Source organism: Rhinolophus sinicus, chromosome 13 (genome assembly GCF_057876585.1).
Source record: "Rhinolophus sinicus isolate RSI-liver-muscle chromosome 13, RSI-T2T, whole genome shotgun sequence".
Lineage (NCBI taxonomy): Eukaryota > Metazoa > Chordata > Mammalia > Chiroptera > Rhinolophidae > Rhinolophus > Rhinolophus sinicus.
This window is the reverse complement of record NC_142513.1, coordinates 16,887,178-16,902,553: the sequence shown is the minus strand read 5'-3', so window position 1 is coordinate 16,902,553 and position 15,376 is coordinate 16,887,178. Positions and strand designations below refer to the sequence as shown.

General features: G+C 40.7%; 1 pseudogene; it reads right to left on the bottom strand.

The window, feature by feature from the left end:
* Positions 1 to 10,715: 10,715 nt before the first annotated feature.
* Positions 10,716 to 11,690, bottom strand: LOC109456238 (ubiquitin-like-conjugating enzyme ATG3 pseudogene; annotated as a pseudogene).
* Positions 11,691 to 15,376: the final 3,686 nt, after the last annotated feature.

The following is a 15,376-nucleotide window of genomic DNA, read 5'->3' as shown; positions in this document are numbered from 1 at the left end:
TATTTCTCTGTTTTTATAGATTAAAAATATGGGCAATCATCTGGCAATATTGGGCAAGAGAAAAAGTAAGAAGGTAAACTTAATATTGAAAATGAAAGGAGTGTAGAGCTATAGCTAAGAGGATTATAAACAAGAAAATAATAAGAATAATATTATAACAATCAATTTGAAAACTTAGATAAAATAGGCAATTTTCTCAAACATATATGACCTAGGTTATCTCCAGAAGAAATAGAAAATATGAATAAACCCATGTTCATTAAATAAATTGTATCAGCAATAAAAAAAATCTTCCCACAAATGCATTAGGCAAAGATGGTTTTATGGATGTCTTTTACCAAACCTTCAATGAACAGTTATTTCAGAGAATACAGAAAGGTAGAAAATTCTCCAACTTATTAAATGGTACAAATTAACCTGATACCAAAATGGAAAAATACAGTTAAATAGAAGAATTATAGGTCAATATCACTTACAAATATAGATGAGAAAAACTTAAATAAAATATTAACAAACCAGTCCAGCTAAACAGCAGCAGCAACAGTAACAAAAACAAGGACAACAAAACCACACCTTGACCAAGTATAGTTGATCCTAGGAATTCAAGGATGGTTTAACATGGGAAGATCTATTAACGTAATTTATACTATTGTCAGACTAAAGACAAAAAACCACACACTCATTAAAATAGATGTAGGAAAAGAGTCAGCGAGACTTGGTTTCATACTCCCGTCTTCTTTTTGAAAGCAGCCCAAAACACATAGAGAAAAATAAGTAGAAACACAAATTAATTTTGAACCATACAAAATTGGCAAAATGTGGACCGAGGTACAATGAATAACTTAAATAGAATGGAGGAAAGTCAACTGCAGGTGCCTGTGAAAGGACATGAAAAGACAGCTGGATTACTACATGTTATTTATAGAATCATGCATAGGCAGTACGTTTTTTTTTTCTTTTTTTTTTTTTTTCTGACAAAAATGCATATATCTGTAATAAACATACAAAAACATGGATGAAAAGGCAAAACTCCAACTTCAGGATATTGGTGAGTTTGGAGCCATAAAGAGAGGAAAGAGATGTGGTGGAATGCGAGTTTCTGATTTCTATCTGGAATGTCGTTTCTTAAATAACTTTGAAGCCAATATGAAAAAAATAGTGTTTGTTAAATCTCAGTGGTGGGTATGTAGTTTTGTTTTATTATTCCTTGTACTTATGACATTTCATAACTGAAAAGCTAAATTAATTAAATTTAAAGTAATACATGCTGACAGAAAAAAATTCAATAAGAAAAGCACAAAGCTGAAAAAAAAATTCCTGAATTCCCACTACTCATAGATAGCCCACATAGCCATGAATAGGATGCATGCAAATAACAAATATACTATATTTTGTGATATGCACATCTCAATAATAAGAAATCAACACATAATTACATATAACTTAGTGGTTAAGAGTTTAGGTTCTGGAATCAAACAGTTCAAAATCCATCTCTGTCACTTACTTGATTTGATTACTCTCTGAGCCTCAGTTTTCCCATCTGCAAAATAGGAGCAGTGATACTATTTATTATTATATAAATTCAATAATACAATAAAGCACATAGCTGGATATATACTAATAAGTTATCCAATAACATCTTTTTATCCATGGGATCCAAAAAGAGTAAGTGATTTGCCCAAGGTCACACAGCACAATAGCAGAGGCAGAATGTAACTCAGTCTTCAATCTCCTATTCTAATTCTGTCAAGTGTTGGGATTCTCCAGGTTCCCAAGGCTTAAATCCTCAGATTCCTCTTCCCTCTTACTTTCTGGCCATATTTAATTAGCTACCACATCCAGGAATGTCTTCTGTTCAAGTATCTTCTGTGTTTATATGGATCCTTCCCAACCCATAGATGCTGTGTTAGTTCAGGTCAACTTCATCTCTCACTTGAATTCCTGTAAAAGAATTTCATTGCCAAAGCTCTCTCTTGCTTTTTCACCTAACACCTTCCTAAAAGCATGTATGAACATTTCAAAAGTCAGCCAATAGATTTATACGTTTAAGTGGTATTTGGTCCCAGAGATAAAAATACTTTCTAAAAATTTAAAATAGTCATAATTTTTGACTATATATTTTCTATGATTTTAATTTTTTGTTTAATGATTTCAGACTTATAAAAAAATGCAAAAATAATACAATTAATTCCTATATACTTTCTCTCATATTTCCCCAAATGTTAGCATTTTTAAAGTTTGTTTTATCATGTGTTTCTCTTTATATTTTTATTATTTTATTAAGAACCATTTTCAGAGCCAAATGTGGATGTGACGCTCCTTTACCCCAAATATATTAGTTTGCATTTCCTAAAAACAAGAATATCCTCTTACATTATCACAGAATAATTATAAAAATAAGGAAATTAGCTAGCATTAATACAGTTCAATTAAATAATCTACAGATCCTATTCAAATTTTGCCAATATCACTCTAATGTCCTTTAGGAAAAAAAAGTTCTGATCTAGATTCAAACAAAGATAGCTCATTGCATTTTGCTGTCATGTTCTTTAGTCTCCTTTAATCTGGAATAATATCTTCTTCCTCTGCCTTCGATCGACCTTCACATTTTGAAGAGAGGGCATTTATTTTGTAGACTGTCCCACAATCTATTGTCTAATGTGTCCTCACGGTTCTGATTGGTTTCTTTAATTTTTTAAGGGTTTCTTTAATTTTTAAATAAGTTAATATTTGTAAATTGCTTAAAGCACTGCCTGGTACATAAGTCAGCTCTGAAAGAATATTTGTGAAATACATTTTGATCCTTTCCTTTACAAATGAATACACACTTGACCAATTCAAGAACAATGAGTACTTGAAATGGAAGGTCTGCTACCGTGTTTCCCCGAAAATAAGCCCCAGTTAAGATCTCAGCCAGATGGACATGTTTGGTACGTTATGACGATGTTCCAGAAAAAGATGACATGACTGTAATTGAATAAATGTAGATTGTTGTACATGGAAAAAATAAGATATCCCCTGAAAATAAGCCCTAATGGAGCAAAAATTAATATAAGACCAGGTCTTATTTTGGGGGAAACACGGTACTTTGGGAATGCCTAGATAGTTCCCTCTTTGTTTCAATTGCTTCACCTTTCTGAAACCTGTGTTTCTTATAATTAATATCAGCATTTATATTTCCCCTTTTCTGTATGTCCTCAGGATAACGTAATAAAAGCAGAGTGAAATATACCATTAGATCATTACTCAGACCCTGGCATATGGTTGAAGATGCTAATGCTGCCAAAGCTGAAAAGTTGGTCAGTGTACAGGGCCACCTCATTCCTGGGGCTCAAGCATTCAAAAGCGGTGTCTAAAAGGTGCTTGTTCCCTCCCCCTGCTCACCTCTCCCTGCCATCCTGCCCAGGTGTGCATACCGCCCAGAATAGTCCCACATCTCCTGGATCCTTCTACCACATGTGTCTTTCTTATCAGACCCCTGCAGCATTTCCGCTCTGTATCACTCAGTCTGGCACGAAACAGAGAAGGATTTTATTCTGAATTAGCTGTTCTCATTCTCAAGCCCCATTCCCCCAAATGGGCTGGGGACTCTTTGTGGTAGGTACAATTGGAGGTAAATTTAAATTTTTAAAATTTGACTTTCCTTGACAATTTTAATTTCAGGATATTGTATTTAAAGATAAAGGATACATAAAGTTGTTTTTTTTCCTCATTTCATTAAACATGGGCCCCATAAAAAGAGCTGGTATTTATTGAACAATTACTTCCAACTACTTGCCACTTATCATCCTAAATAATTTACATGCATTATTTCATTCAACACCCACAGGAACTCTATGAGGTGACTACTGTTAATATTCCCATTTTATGGAGGAGGAAACTGAGGCTCAGAGAGGTTGAGAAACTTGCCCAGGGCTATGCAGCAATTAAATGTTAGAGACAGAATTTGATTCTAATCAGGCTAACTTCAGAGCTTGTGCCCTTAGCAACTATGTTATTCTGTTTCCATCATCATCAAAAGTTCAAAAGAGCATTTTTGATGGAAGCAGAGGAAAATGGGAGGTTCATTTGGAATGAACTAAAATTTATTGATTACCCCCTGGGTGCTGGGTGCATTTGTTAGATGCTTTGTTATATATTTTCTCATACTCTTCAGCACAACCCTGGAAGGGAAGCAAGTACTCCTGTCATCTTTATTTACTGAATGAGGAAATCGAGGAACAGAGAGGTCAAGTGCCCTCCCTAAGGGTACACAGCTCAGAGATGATAACTGTCTCTGGTGTGATGAGGCAGAAAAGGATTAATAAAAGTGAACCTGAAGGGGGACTGCCCAGGCCTGCATCCCCTCCCCAGAGACCGCCCAGGCTCATCCCCTAGAAATACATCTGAGATGTCTAAACCCTCATAAAAAGAGGAGACAAGACCCAACTGGTAGTAACTGGTTCTTCTCACATGTGCAAACTGTTAAAATCTGCCTGTTAGTTGAACTCTAGCCTAATTATAATGCTATTAGAATGGAATGAGCATTAAGGCTCTCCACCCTCCCCCCCCACCCCGCTGTGGGTTTTTCTGTATGCATTCTGGGTAAGAGCATGCGCAGGAAGAAACTAGTTATATAACCATGTCAGTCAAATGACCTCAGTCTATACGTCACACCTCCTGCCATGAGGAAATTTACCTACACTTTGCCATGTAAGAAAAAGCTAACCTAAAGTTAGGGGCAGTCATCTGCCCCGGGCAACTTTTATGCCAGCATTTATTTCTTTCTGAATAAACTTACTTCCTTGCTGTCCTCATTTCAGGCTGAGTCTGTGAATTCTCTTCACCTTTTGCGAACGACCAGGGGTTTATTCCAATGACACAACATGGTACATTAGGCTAAGTCTAGTAACACAAAACTCCAGTCGTGTCTTACAGCAGTGCCTCTGCTCTCAAATGGACAATAACTCCGCAGCAGTGCAATCATTCTTGCACTGAATCCCCACTGCCTCACGGGGTCTTTTGGCTTCAGTGTTTCCCAGCTGACACTGCCAGGACAGGCTTCTGGGAAAGCCAGGGAGTGAAAGAGGATGCTGCATGCTCCTGTCCTCTCCTCCCTCTGGCCCTTCCTGGTGGAAGTCTACGGTTAAAACGGCCCACTGGGGCTCACTGTAGGCTTCCGGGAGAGTAATGCTCTGCTCAGAGGTGACAGAGAGCTCTGTGGCCTGCCCAGCCGAGGTATCGGAGAAAGATCCATCACCTCTGAGTGATCGGTGACCCACAGGTACCGCACGTGGAACCTAATGACCAGTCACTCAATTACTGGCTCAGTGACATGTTTACAAGGCTGAACTTTAGAGGGCTATTAGGGAGCAGACAGATGAACTATAGCTGTGCCTGCAGGGCACCGCTCACCCAGCCCAAATGCCTCTGTGGATCCATTACCCAGTAATTAGGGGATTTTTAAGTAGGAAGCAAGGAGTTAAATTATTGCTTAGACTATTGCTTCACTTGTCACAGTGGAAAGTGCTGCTCTGGGGAAAGAAAGAAAGAAAGAAGAAAGAAGGATGGAGGAAAAACAGGAAGGGAGAGAGAGAGTAAGATAGAGAAGGAAGAAGTGGGAGAGAGGGGAGCTTCTGACTAATCGAGGTTGGGGATGAGCGTTGCACTCATTTTTCCAACTGGTGACTGTAATCGGAAGGTGCCAATGACCACCAGTGAGAGAAGCAGCAGGTCCGGAGTCTGGGCCACCAGAGCTATGGTTCTTTTGAGTCACTGTGGCCACATCATCTGCTGGGGCAATGGCAGCTCACAGGGAAGATGAAGATAATAATACAAGAACAGTTACCGATGGTTAATTGTGTATGAGGAGCAGGGAACTTTGTTAAACATCATCCATGCATCAGCTCTCCTGGTCCTCTCCTCCATGGACAAGGTGGCCATCGCTGTGGTCCCTGCCTATCATACGAGGACCCTGGGGCACCTCTGTGTAACTAAGAGATAGCACTGGGTGACCCACCTAATGCCAAGGCCAGGCTTTTGAGTAACTTACCATGCGGCTCCATGAGGCTCTCATTATCCTGGATGGCAAGACCTGCCTCTTCGGCAGAGGTAGACCTCACTCTAGACTGACTCTGCCTGTTCCAGACTTACCTCTGCTTAGCTCAGTCCCACCCTTATTTCCTCTCTGGAGCAAAATTGGCCACTGCTATTAATTTTTAATGTGTGTGTGTGTGTGTATACATTAATTATTGAAAATATTAAGCAAAGATCAGTTAGACAGGATTGTATAACTGACTTCCATGCACCCATTGCTCAGCTTAAAAAAATAACCTCTGTCCAACCTTGCTTTTCTGTGTCCTCCACATACTTCCTTACTCCCTCCTGTATTATTTTGAAGGAAACCCCAAGTATCATTTCATTTCTAAACGCTTCAGTATGTATCTCTATAATATAGAGATTATTTTAGAAACGATTAAAATGCTTTGATTATATGAAAAATATTAATAACTATTATTCAATCTTTTCATAGTTCCCAATTTTATTATATAATTTAACAATTTTATTTGTTTGAATTAGGATCCAGATATGCTCTATATACTGCAATTGGTTCATAGGTTGTTTAAGTCTCTTTTAAAAACATCTACTTTTTTTTTCCTTGAGCATAACTTGGAATAAAACGGGTTGTTTGTCTTAAAGAATTCCCTCCAGTCTGCATTTTGCTGAGGGCATTTTAGTGGTGTGGTGAAACATGTTCCTTTGCTCTGGTATTTCCTGTAAATTAGTAGTTAGATCTTGAGTTCTGATCAGTTTCAGGTTTAGTTTCTTGGCAAGAGTACTTCATGCTTCATGGTACCGGGTACTTCTGTTAGGAGGTCTCATTGACTTCTGAGGGTGGAACCGTCCGTGACCATTTTAATCAATGATATTTTTAATTCCATCATTCCCTTTTCATTCATTTCTGGATTACTTTTTAAAGAAAAGCTTCTTCCCATCAACTATTTGTCATCTTGAGATACAGTTTATGTAGGAAACTCAAGTTAATGCTTGATTCTTTCCCTTTATTTTTCAGTTTTCAAAATAATTAGTTCTCTCGTATTTGATGTAGGACACCTCTGAGCCTCTTTTATTATCGCTATCATTTTTTAAATCATGGATTGTAAAGCATTTGATGGGTTTCTATCCTTTGCAGTTGTTCTCTTATTGAGATCCAAATTCTCCTATGTCTGGTCAGGGGGAGACTCTTTAAGTTGATGCCTATGTCCTTTTGACATGACGTGACCATAATGTTTTCGATAGTTTCTTACAGTTTGGTTTGACAATATGTCCCAGACTCATCTTGTACATTTTCTCTTCCAAACCTAGACTCAGCCCTTGTTTCTTTCAAGGCCATTGGACACATGAGTTTTATAGGATGTAAAGATTCTTTGGATGGTGGGACCAACACACTGACACTTGGATGGGTGAAAGGCAGACCTCTTTGTTACTTAGGGCTCCAAATGAGAGAAGACGGGAAGGCTGACATGCAGGGACACATAGGGAGTTGCACCAGTGACAGGGTCACAGCAAGCTGGAGTGTAGGAGGCAGCTTATATATGGGTGAGCCAGGTGGGTTTTGAAGTCTTCCTGGAGATTGGCATATTTGAATAATTACATGGGCTTCTGGGTTTAGGGGCTGTCCCTAGCTAGTTGTTTGGCACCTGGCCCTGGAGAATGGGACCTCAGTAAGGGAGGTGGTTGGTGTAGAGTCTTAGCAAACTACCTACAAAGGGGGTTTGAGAGTTTCTAGCTATGTTTTCACAACTAGCTCAAGGCAGTGCTTGTGAAATATATTATAGCATGTCAATTGAATTCAGGGCAGACCCTCAACCTCTGGAAAAATATAAGTTAAAGTTGGGTTCAAACCCAATCCTAAGTCTTGGACCAAATGCTAGGAATTAGAACAGGGAAATCAAGCATGTGGCATATATGCCATTACCATCCTTTCTCTTGATCATAGCAGACATTGCTAATCAAACATGATTGTGTCCTTATTGAGCCTGGATTTAACTTGGAATCCTTCTCAACTACCGTCACAACAAAGTTGGCATGTAACTGGAAACCCTCCAACCATCCTTCATTAGAAGAGGGAGCTAGTTCAGAGGCATGTATGAGGATGTCTAGGTCCCCTGAAATCTATGGGTAGTGTATATAATTCTAGATCCCACCCATTGGAGGGCTTGAGAGTCCCTCTTCTTATGCATTGCTCAGAGACTGGGAGGGTCTGAGTCATAAAGGGCTGGGCCCCAGTGGAGGGAGTTGCATGGAACTGAAGAAACATAGGTCTAAAACTCTTACAAGTACGGTACCTAATCAAAAGAAATGTGTCTCGAATGGTGGAAACGTGGAGTAATAGACCAGAGGGGGAGACCGTTACAGAAGCCAATATTTTCCCCACATAGACAGACCAAGACCCATCCACAAGGCATGCTCTGGTGTGGAGTTTGGGCCAGCATCTCCAGGTGGGACAAGGGCTATTTGATCTTTTTGGAAAACACAGCTGCCCAACCTCAACTTCTCCCCAAAAGCGAGGCTACATCTGTGTCCTTTCCTGAAGTGTTTTATTAATCATTTCATCCATATTTCTTTCCACCTCAGACTTCAAATTTTGATTTCCTCTGGTATTTATAGCAACACCTGTGGTTTTTCAAAATGCAAAAGGCATGTTTTAGGATGAAGATATTTTCATAGAGGCTGGCTAGATAGCTGAGATTCACCAAGAGGCAGTTGACTCAGGTGAAATGCAGCCAAAGGGAAACCAAACTTTGTTTTCTTGACTTTTTTTTTTATCTTTGCAGGGAGAGGGAGATCACTGATCAATTTCAATTTATGTCTCTTCTCCCTTGGTCATCCAGACTCAATTAGTAAATATTTACTGAACCCCGACTATGGGCCAGACTGTGTACTAGGCATTGAGGCCACTAGGAGGGAACAAAACCAGATGTGGTCCCTACCCTCCTGGAGCTCTCTTGGGAGAGAAAGAGATTAATTGGATAATCCTATAACAAATGGAAGGCTTGTAATATAGGATTTGAGATAGTGAGGAAAGACATCCAGAAATGAATGATGACTGAGTCTCAAAGAGGATGTGAAGGAGTTAGTGAAATGGAAAGAATTATGTAGTAGGAAGGGAACTCCAGGCAGGGGGCACAGTCTGTGCAAAGGCCAGGCAATGGGAAAAAGCGTGAACACTAGGTGAAAATAAGGAAAGTAGTAGAGCGGCTGGAGAAAACTGAACAAGGGAGATAGGATAGGTAATGAGTTGGAAAGGGTACCCAAGAACCATCAAGGCAGGACCTTGTAAGCCAATCAGATATGGAATTATTGAGAAACTTATGATGTTTAAACTTCAGTGCCTCTCACTTGCATGGGGTGCTTCCAAAGCCCGGTTTCGCGGAAGCTGACAATCCAAATAGTACTTCCGTTTACTTATTGCACAAGGAAACTTGGAAGTCCTCTAGCACCTCACAGCATATATATGAAGTAAACTTGATAGAAGATTTTTCAAATGTATCAGTAATTCTAAAAATTGAGGTAGTAGTTCCAATAATAAATCTGTGAAGTTGAAAAAAAATAAAAACACTGTTTCACTCTACCCTGTCAGAGTAAAAATAATTCAGAAGGTCTGAATACCCTTCTTTTCTCTTTATGGAAAATGATATTATAAACTCATTGTCAAAAGAGGAGCAGATCAAAGAGTATGCAGACAACAAATGTAGGAAGAATTATTACAGAGTTGTAATAAAATGTGCTGATTAATAAATATTAAAAAAATATTTAAAAAAATATTACGTTACTTTGTAGGATTTTGTAATGTTATCTGTCACCTTTAAAAAAACAGTTTGTTGTGATTTATTTTCTTCTTCTAACTAAATATCCAAGTTTACGCCTAATGTTGAATCCCGAATTTTGTATTCTTAGCTGATCTGCCCACTGTTAGTTTGTTGATTGTTAGTATCAACTCTTCACCAAATTGCCAGGGCTATGTTGAAATATAAATCTTTCTCAGGTCTCTCTACCTCTTAAAAATCCTTCTTTGGTGTGAGTGGGTTGAATCAGGCTCACCCAGAGATGGTCAGTCATTCTGAGGCAGGAGGTGTGTTGAAGAGAGAGGCTGGGACACAGGGTCCCCTGGCCCACCCATCATTATTACAGGATCTTCCTGGTGTGTTTGGCTTTAATCTAATAACAAAGATTCTGGGCGGTGGCCGGGAGAGAACTGAACTGCAGAGCTCAGTGTAAAGTCTGACTCTCTCACTTACCATGTGGTCAGGTTTCTGAATGTGTAAATCAGATTAAAAGATTCTGTGAAGGATCCACTAGAAGATAGTGATTGATGGAAAGACTGCATTAAAAATATAACATTTCCTCAATAGCAACTGAAATGGAAGTGTCTGTACTGAGGCAAGAAACACACAGCAGGTCTGTAAGGTCCTTATAGGGACACAAAACATTTTTTGGGGGGTGGGGGGTAGTGGAACATTTTTAAAATTAAATGCATATGCATAGAAGTCCATTTATTAGAGAAGTTGTACATATTGGTGAATATGGCCAATGGTCACATCTATGGATTATGAATCTTTAAAATCAGAACCAATAATTAGGATACATTCTATGCTCTGCTTGTTACACTGTGAAGTGTCTTGTGTAGTCATAGCCTATTGTTGGAATGACAATTTGTATACAGTTAAAGAAAATTAGAAGATGCCTATGACCATCCCTCCTTCTGCATCAGTTTCATTGACTTTCTTATCAACTCAGCAGGCCTGCACGGGTGAACTGAACACAAAGGAGGTGGTGGAAGGTTACGGTGATTTAAATGGTCGTTGTTTTCTTCTCATGATCTTGACTGATGTCTTCATGCATGTGCTCACCTGTTAAGCGCTGCCTTTGTTCATCATAGCTAACAATCATAGTCATGGTACCTGGTAATGTTTAGCGTGCATGATGTAGGCATCGTACGTTCCGGTTTGCAAACTAATGTCATCACCATCCACATCCGTTTTTGTTTTCCAAGCTTCTAGTACTTTCCTTGTGTCTAGAGTAGCCTCCTCTGTTCCCAACAATTCACTCTCTTTCTAGTCTTCCATATCTGCAGCTTTTCTTTCTATCTTCCTCTTCTTCCTCCCCACGTGACCCTGAGCAAATTTGGAGTTTGATGCTGTACTTGCTTTCCGGTGTACTCTCTTTAATGGCTTTGGTTTATTCCTAAAATCCCTGTGTTGTGCTATGTATCTACCCAACCCCTGTCACCATCATTTTCTTCAGTGAGAGCTCACAATTCATGTGAATATTGCACTTGTTTGCACCACGTGTGGCATGGCACATTTTTTGGTTAACAAAAATTGCTTCCTATTGTTAGGTGTGCCTTCACTTTCATTCTTTCCCTTAGCCCATCACCCTATTGGATAGTGGTAGACTAAGTAATCTCCAGCTGCCACAAACTTCTCTGGGGTAACGACACCTATTTCCTTAAATTTCGATGCCTTGAGGACCAGGGTCAGGGACTCATTCAGTTCCAGTGCCTTTCCCTTTACTGTGTAAGTTACTTTTGAAATTCTGTGTCTGGAGCAGTGGCCAGCCCTAAGACAGGACGGGAAGTGCAGCTGAGGTAGGGACCAGGGAGTCAGAAATTGTCCCCACTGCCACCAACTTCCATCACATGCACACATCCTTATGAAGTGAGGACTTTGCAGGTCCTCAAAGCATCTTCTGTCACTCTCAAGGTGCAATTACAGTGAAACACACAAAAATCCTCTCAAACCTCTAAACCAAAGCATCATAATTATGAAAAGTCATCTACTGCAGATGGATGGAGAAGTGAAATACTCAACATATTGCCAAAATAATTGAAACAAGTTTCATTCTCCAGTATTACAATAGGTCATTTATTTTTTTACTTTTTATTTGGGAATATTGGGGAACAGTGTGTTTTTCCAGGACTCATCAGCTCCAAGTCAAGTCGTTGTCCTTCAGTCTAGTTGTATCCTTGGGAAAAATGGAGTTGGGAGTGTGGTTTTCAGATCCAGCTCAGTGCAGCTCAGCTCCAAGTCCAGTCACCATTTTCAATCTAGTTGCGGGGGCGCAGCCCACCATCCCATGCAGGAATTGAACTGGCAACCTTGTTGTTAAGAACTTGTGCTCTAACCAACTGACCCATCCAGCCGCCCCTCCAGCAGCTCAGTGGCAACTCATTGTCTTCAATCTAGCTGTGGAGGGTGCAGCTCACTGTCCCATGTGGAAATCAACCCAGCAACCTTGTTGCAAAGAGCTCGCACTCCAACCAATTGAGCCATCTGGCTGCCCCTCTTATAGGTTATTAAAAATGAGAAATCAGAAAGTCACTAAGGATGATCATAGAATTTATTGTCCAAACAGGGGAGGAATAACTTTGTGAGTGAAAGAGAAAGAGAGAATTCTTAATGAGTGTCAGGACAGCAGACAGGAAACTGGAAATGCTTTGGGCACACTTGGATGAATGCTTACTTGATCAGATCTCCAATTTGAGGACATTTTTGGTTTGCAAGCATATCGGGTGCCCATTCAGTGTTTCTCATACAACCCGTGGTCCTCAGCTAATTGTAGGGTCAAATTAATGCTAGTCTCACCCTTGGCTTGGCACCGTTTAGAATCAACACAATCAGCCAGTGGGAATCACTTGGAGACCATGGGGGGCTCTCCCTGGCACTTCTTTCTATTTCTAGAAATTTCAGGAACATAACTGCTTGCTAATATACAGAATTTCAACATGTTCCAGAATGTTTATTTCAAGGTCAGATAAGCCAGAGTTCACTTTCCAGGGTCCCCTGAACATTTTACCTGCACAAATCTGAAGGCTTATTTCCTCCAGATGCTTCCTGACTATTTCTCTCTATGGGTAGTTTTAATACTGAGCTAGATCTGAACACCACACTCCCAACTCCGTTTTTCCCAGGGATACTTCCCACTTGGAGTTCCTTGGAATAGAATTAGCTTTGAGTCAAGCTCTGGACATCCATGGTTTGGGCAAAGACTTTCAGTTAAGGTGGTTCTCATCTGGGAGCTCCTGTCCTCCCTATCCCCCTCCCCAGGGGACTGTTGGCAGTGTCCTGGCACATTTTTGATCATCATGACTTGGGGGTGGGGGTGGGGAGATGTTATTGGTACCTACATCTCCCCATGGGTACAGGCCAGAGATGCTGTTAAACACCCTACAATGCATAGGACAGCTCCCAACAATTATCTGGTTTAAAATGTTGAGAAACCTCGCTTTAGGTTCGTGAATAAACATTGGAAAGGGGGATGCCGTGACTTCGTGGTGATACTCATGGGCTGACTACCCTCAAACGAGGAAATTACCCGACGCACGCTTTGTGAAGATGCTGATGAGCAAGGAGAGATCTGCCATGAAGTCTTGCAACGTAAGGGCTAGAGAGTTGGTTTTTCTCTTTGTTGGTTTTCACTGAGAAATTCTGACTTCTGTGTATCTTACAATCTTGTGCATTGCTGTGGTGGCTTTGAACAAGATTCAATACCACTGCTGCATCTGGTTCCTCAATAACTGCTGCTAACCAATAATACCATAGTGGAGAGAACTTGACTTGTACCCACAGGTGAGGGGAAGGTGTGACTCCATAATCCAAGAGACTCCCCTACCTGGTGAGGTGAGAACATCCTTGCTGTCCTCCCAAATGCCAAACACAGTCTCAGCTCAGCGCCTCTGCCCCTGCTCCTCCTTCTGCCAAGAACAATCTTCTCCCAGATTGCCACGTGATTGCTTCTTCACCTCCTTAGGTCATTGCTCAAAAACCCTCAGGGTTGCCCTCCCAGACCACTGCTTATAAAACAGAAGCCTCGCTGCACCCCAGAATCCGTCCCTACTCCTCGACCTGCTTTGTCTTTCTCACTCTTTTTGTCATCGACACCATATGGTACTTGTTTATTTGTTTATGTCTGTCTGTACCTACAAGACTGTAAGCAACGAAAGGCAGACACTTTGTTCTCCTCACTGCTGGATCCCCAGGGTCTATGCCTGCCACATAGTAGGTACTACTTAGTAGCCACGGAATGAATGAGAAAATGGAAGACAAAGAATTGAGACACTGATCGATTCTGACTTTGTGGCAAGACTTTAACTTATAGGATTGTATGTAATCTTCACAATCTTGAGAGAAAGGTATTCTTCCCATTTTATGGATGAGAAAACTATGGCACTAAGAGGAGAGTTGATTTGTACAAGGTTGGACAACCAGTAGGTGGCTGAACCTGAGTCCTAATCTAAGTTGCTTGAGTCTACATCGGAAGCTGCTTCTTCAATGCTATGGTTATTTCCTCTTTTTGGTAGAGATATGCCTATGAGGATTTGATGAAGGTATTTTTCACACACGTACACAGCCGCACATATGTGCACACACTTATACACTCACACACACTCCTACATACATTCACATATGCTTATTCATACACACCCTGGTTGCATACAATTCCAGAACTCCCACTCCGACACCCAGTGTAAGGACCCTTCCCCTACACCGGAACTGGAACCGGCCCCTGGCTTTTGCAGACTTGGGATTTGTGTTTTTTCCTCAGCTCCATTGGGTTATTAACTAATTACTGCTTGTGAAGTCCTCGGGACATCCCAAGCACTTGTTTGGTGCTGAATATGGTTATTAGTGAAGCTTTGATTTTAGAGAACAGCCAGGGAGCCCTGAAATAAGCAAATAACAGTTGGGTGGGGAGGCTGGCAGCCGGCGGGTACAATCAAACTCTGCACGGCTCTCAAAGGTGCTTCCTCTCACGGCTTGCTGCATCTGTCCTCACAGGGAGTTTGCATATTTTCAGATAAAAGGATTTATTACTAATTAATTGCTTTTCTGAAGCCCCCCTGTGTTTCATCTTTCAGTGTCTATTTACCTTTCTTTTGCCGCCTCTCCAACCCAACCCTATATTCACAGCAGTAGTCTACCTGTCCTTACGGGAAATAGAGGCTCCATCCCAATTTCACCGCTGTCACCCCTAAATGTGTCTGTCCACTGCCGTGTCTCCTTCCTGACCTTGCATCTCATTGGTAGTATGCCCCCTCCAGAGCTGGCTTTATGAGCATGTGAGATGTATAGTCACGCAGGGTCCCATGCTCAGATTTCCCCCCTTGATTGTTTTAATGCTCTGCTGTTACCATCTAATAATGTTAGAAAAAGGGGCCCTCCATTTTCTTTTTTGTTCTGAGCTCCACAAATTGTGTAGCCAGTCCTGCCCCCCTGCAACTGAATATTTGATGTGAATCCCTCTGGTTGCATCTCTGTGTGTTGCCTCCAAGACTTCACTCCATCAATAACACCTTGATCTTTCAGTCTTTCTCACTATACTGACTGACACCTTT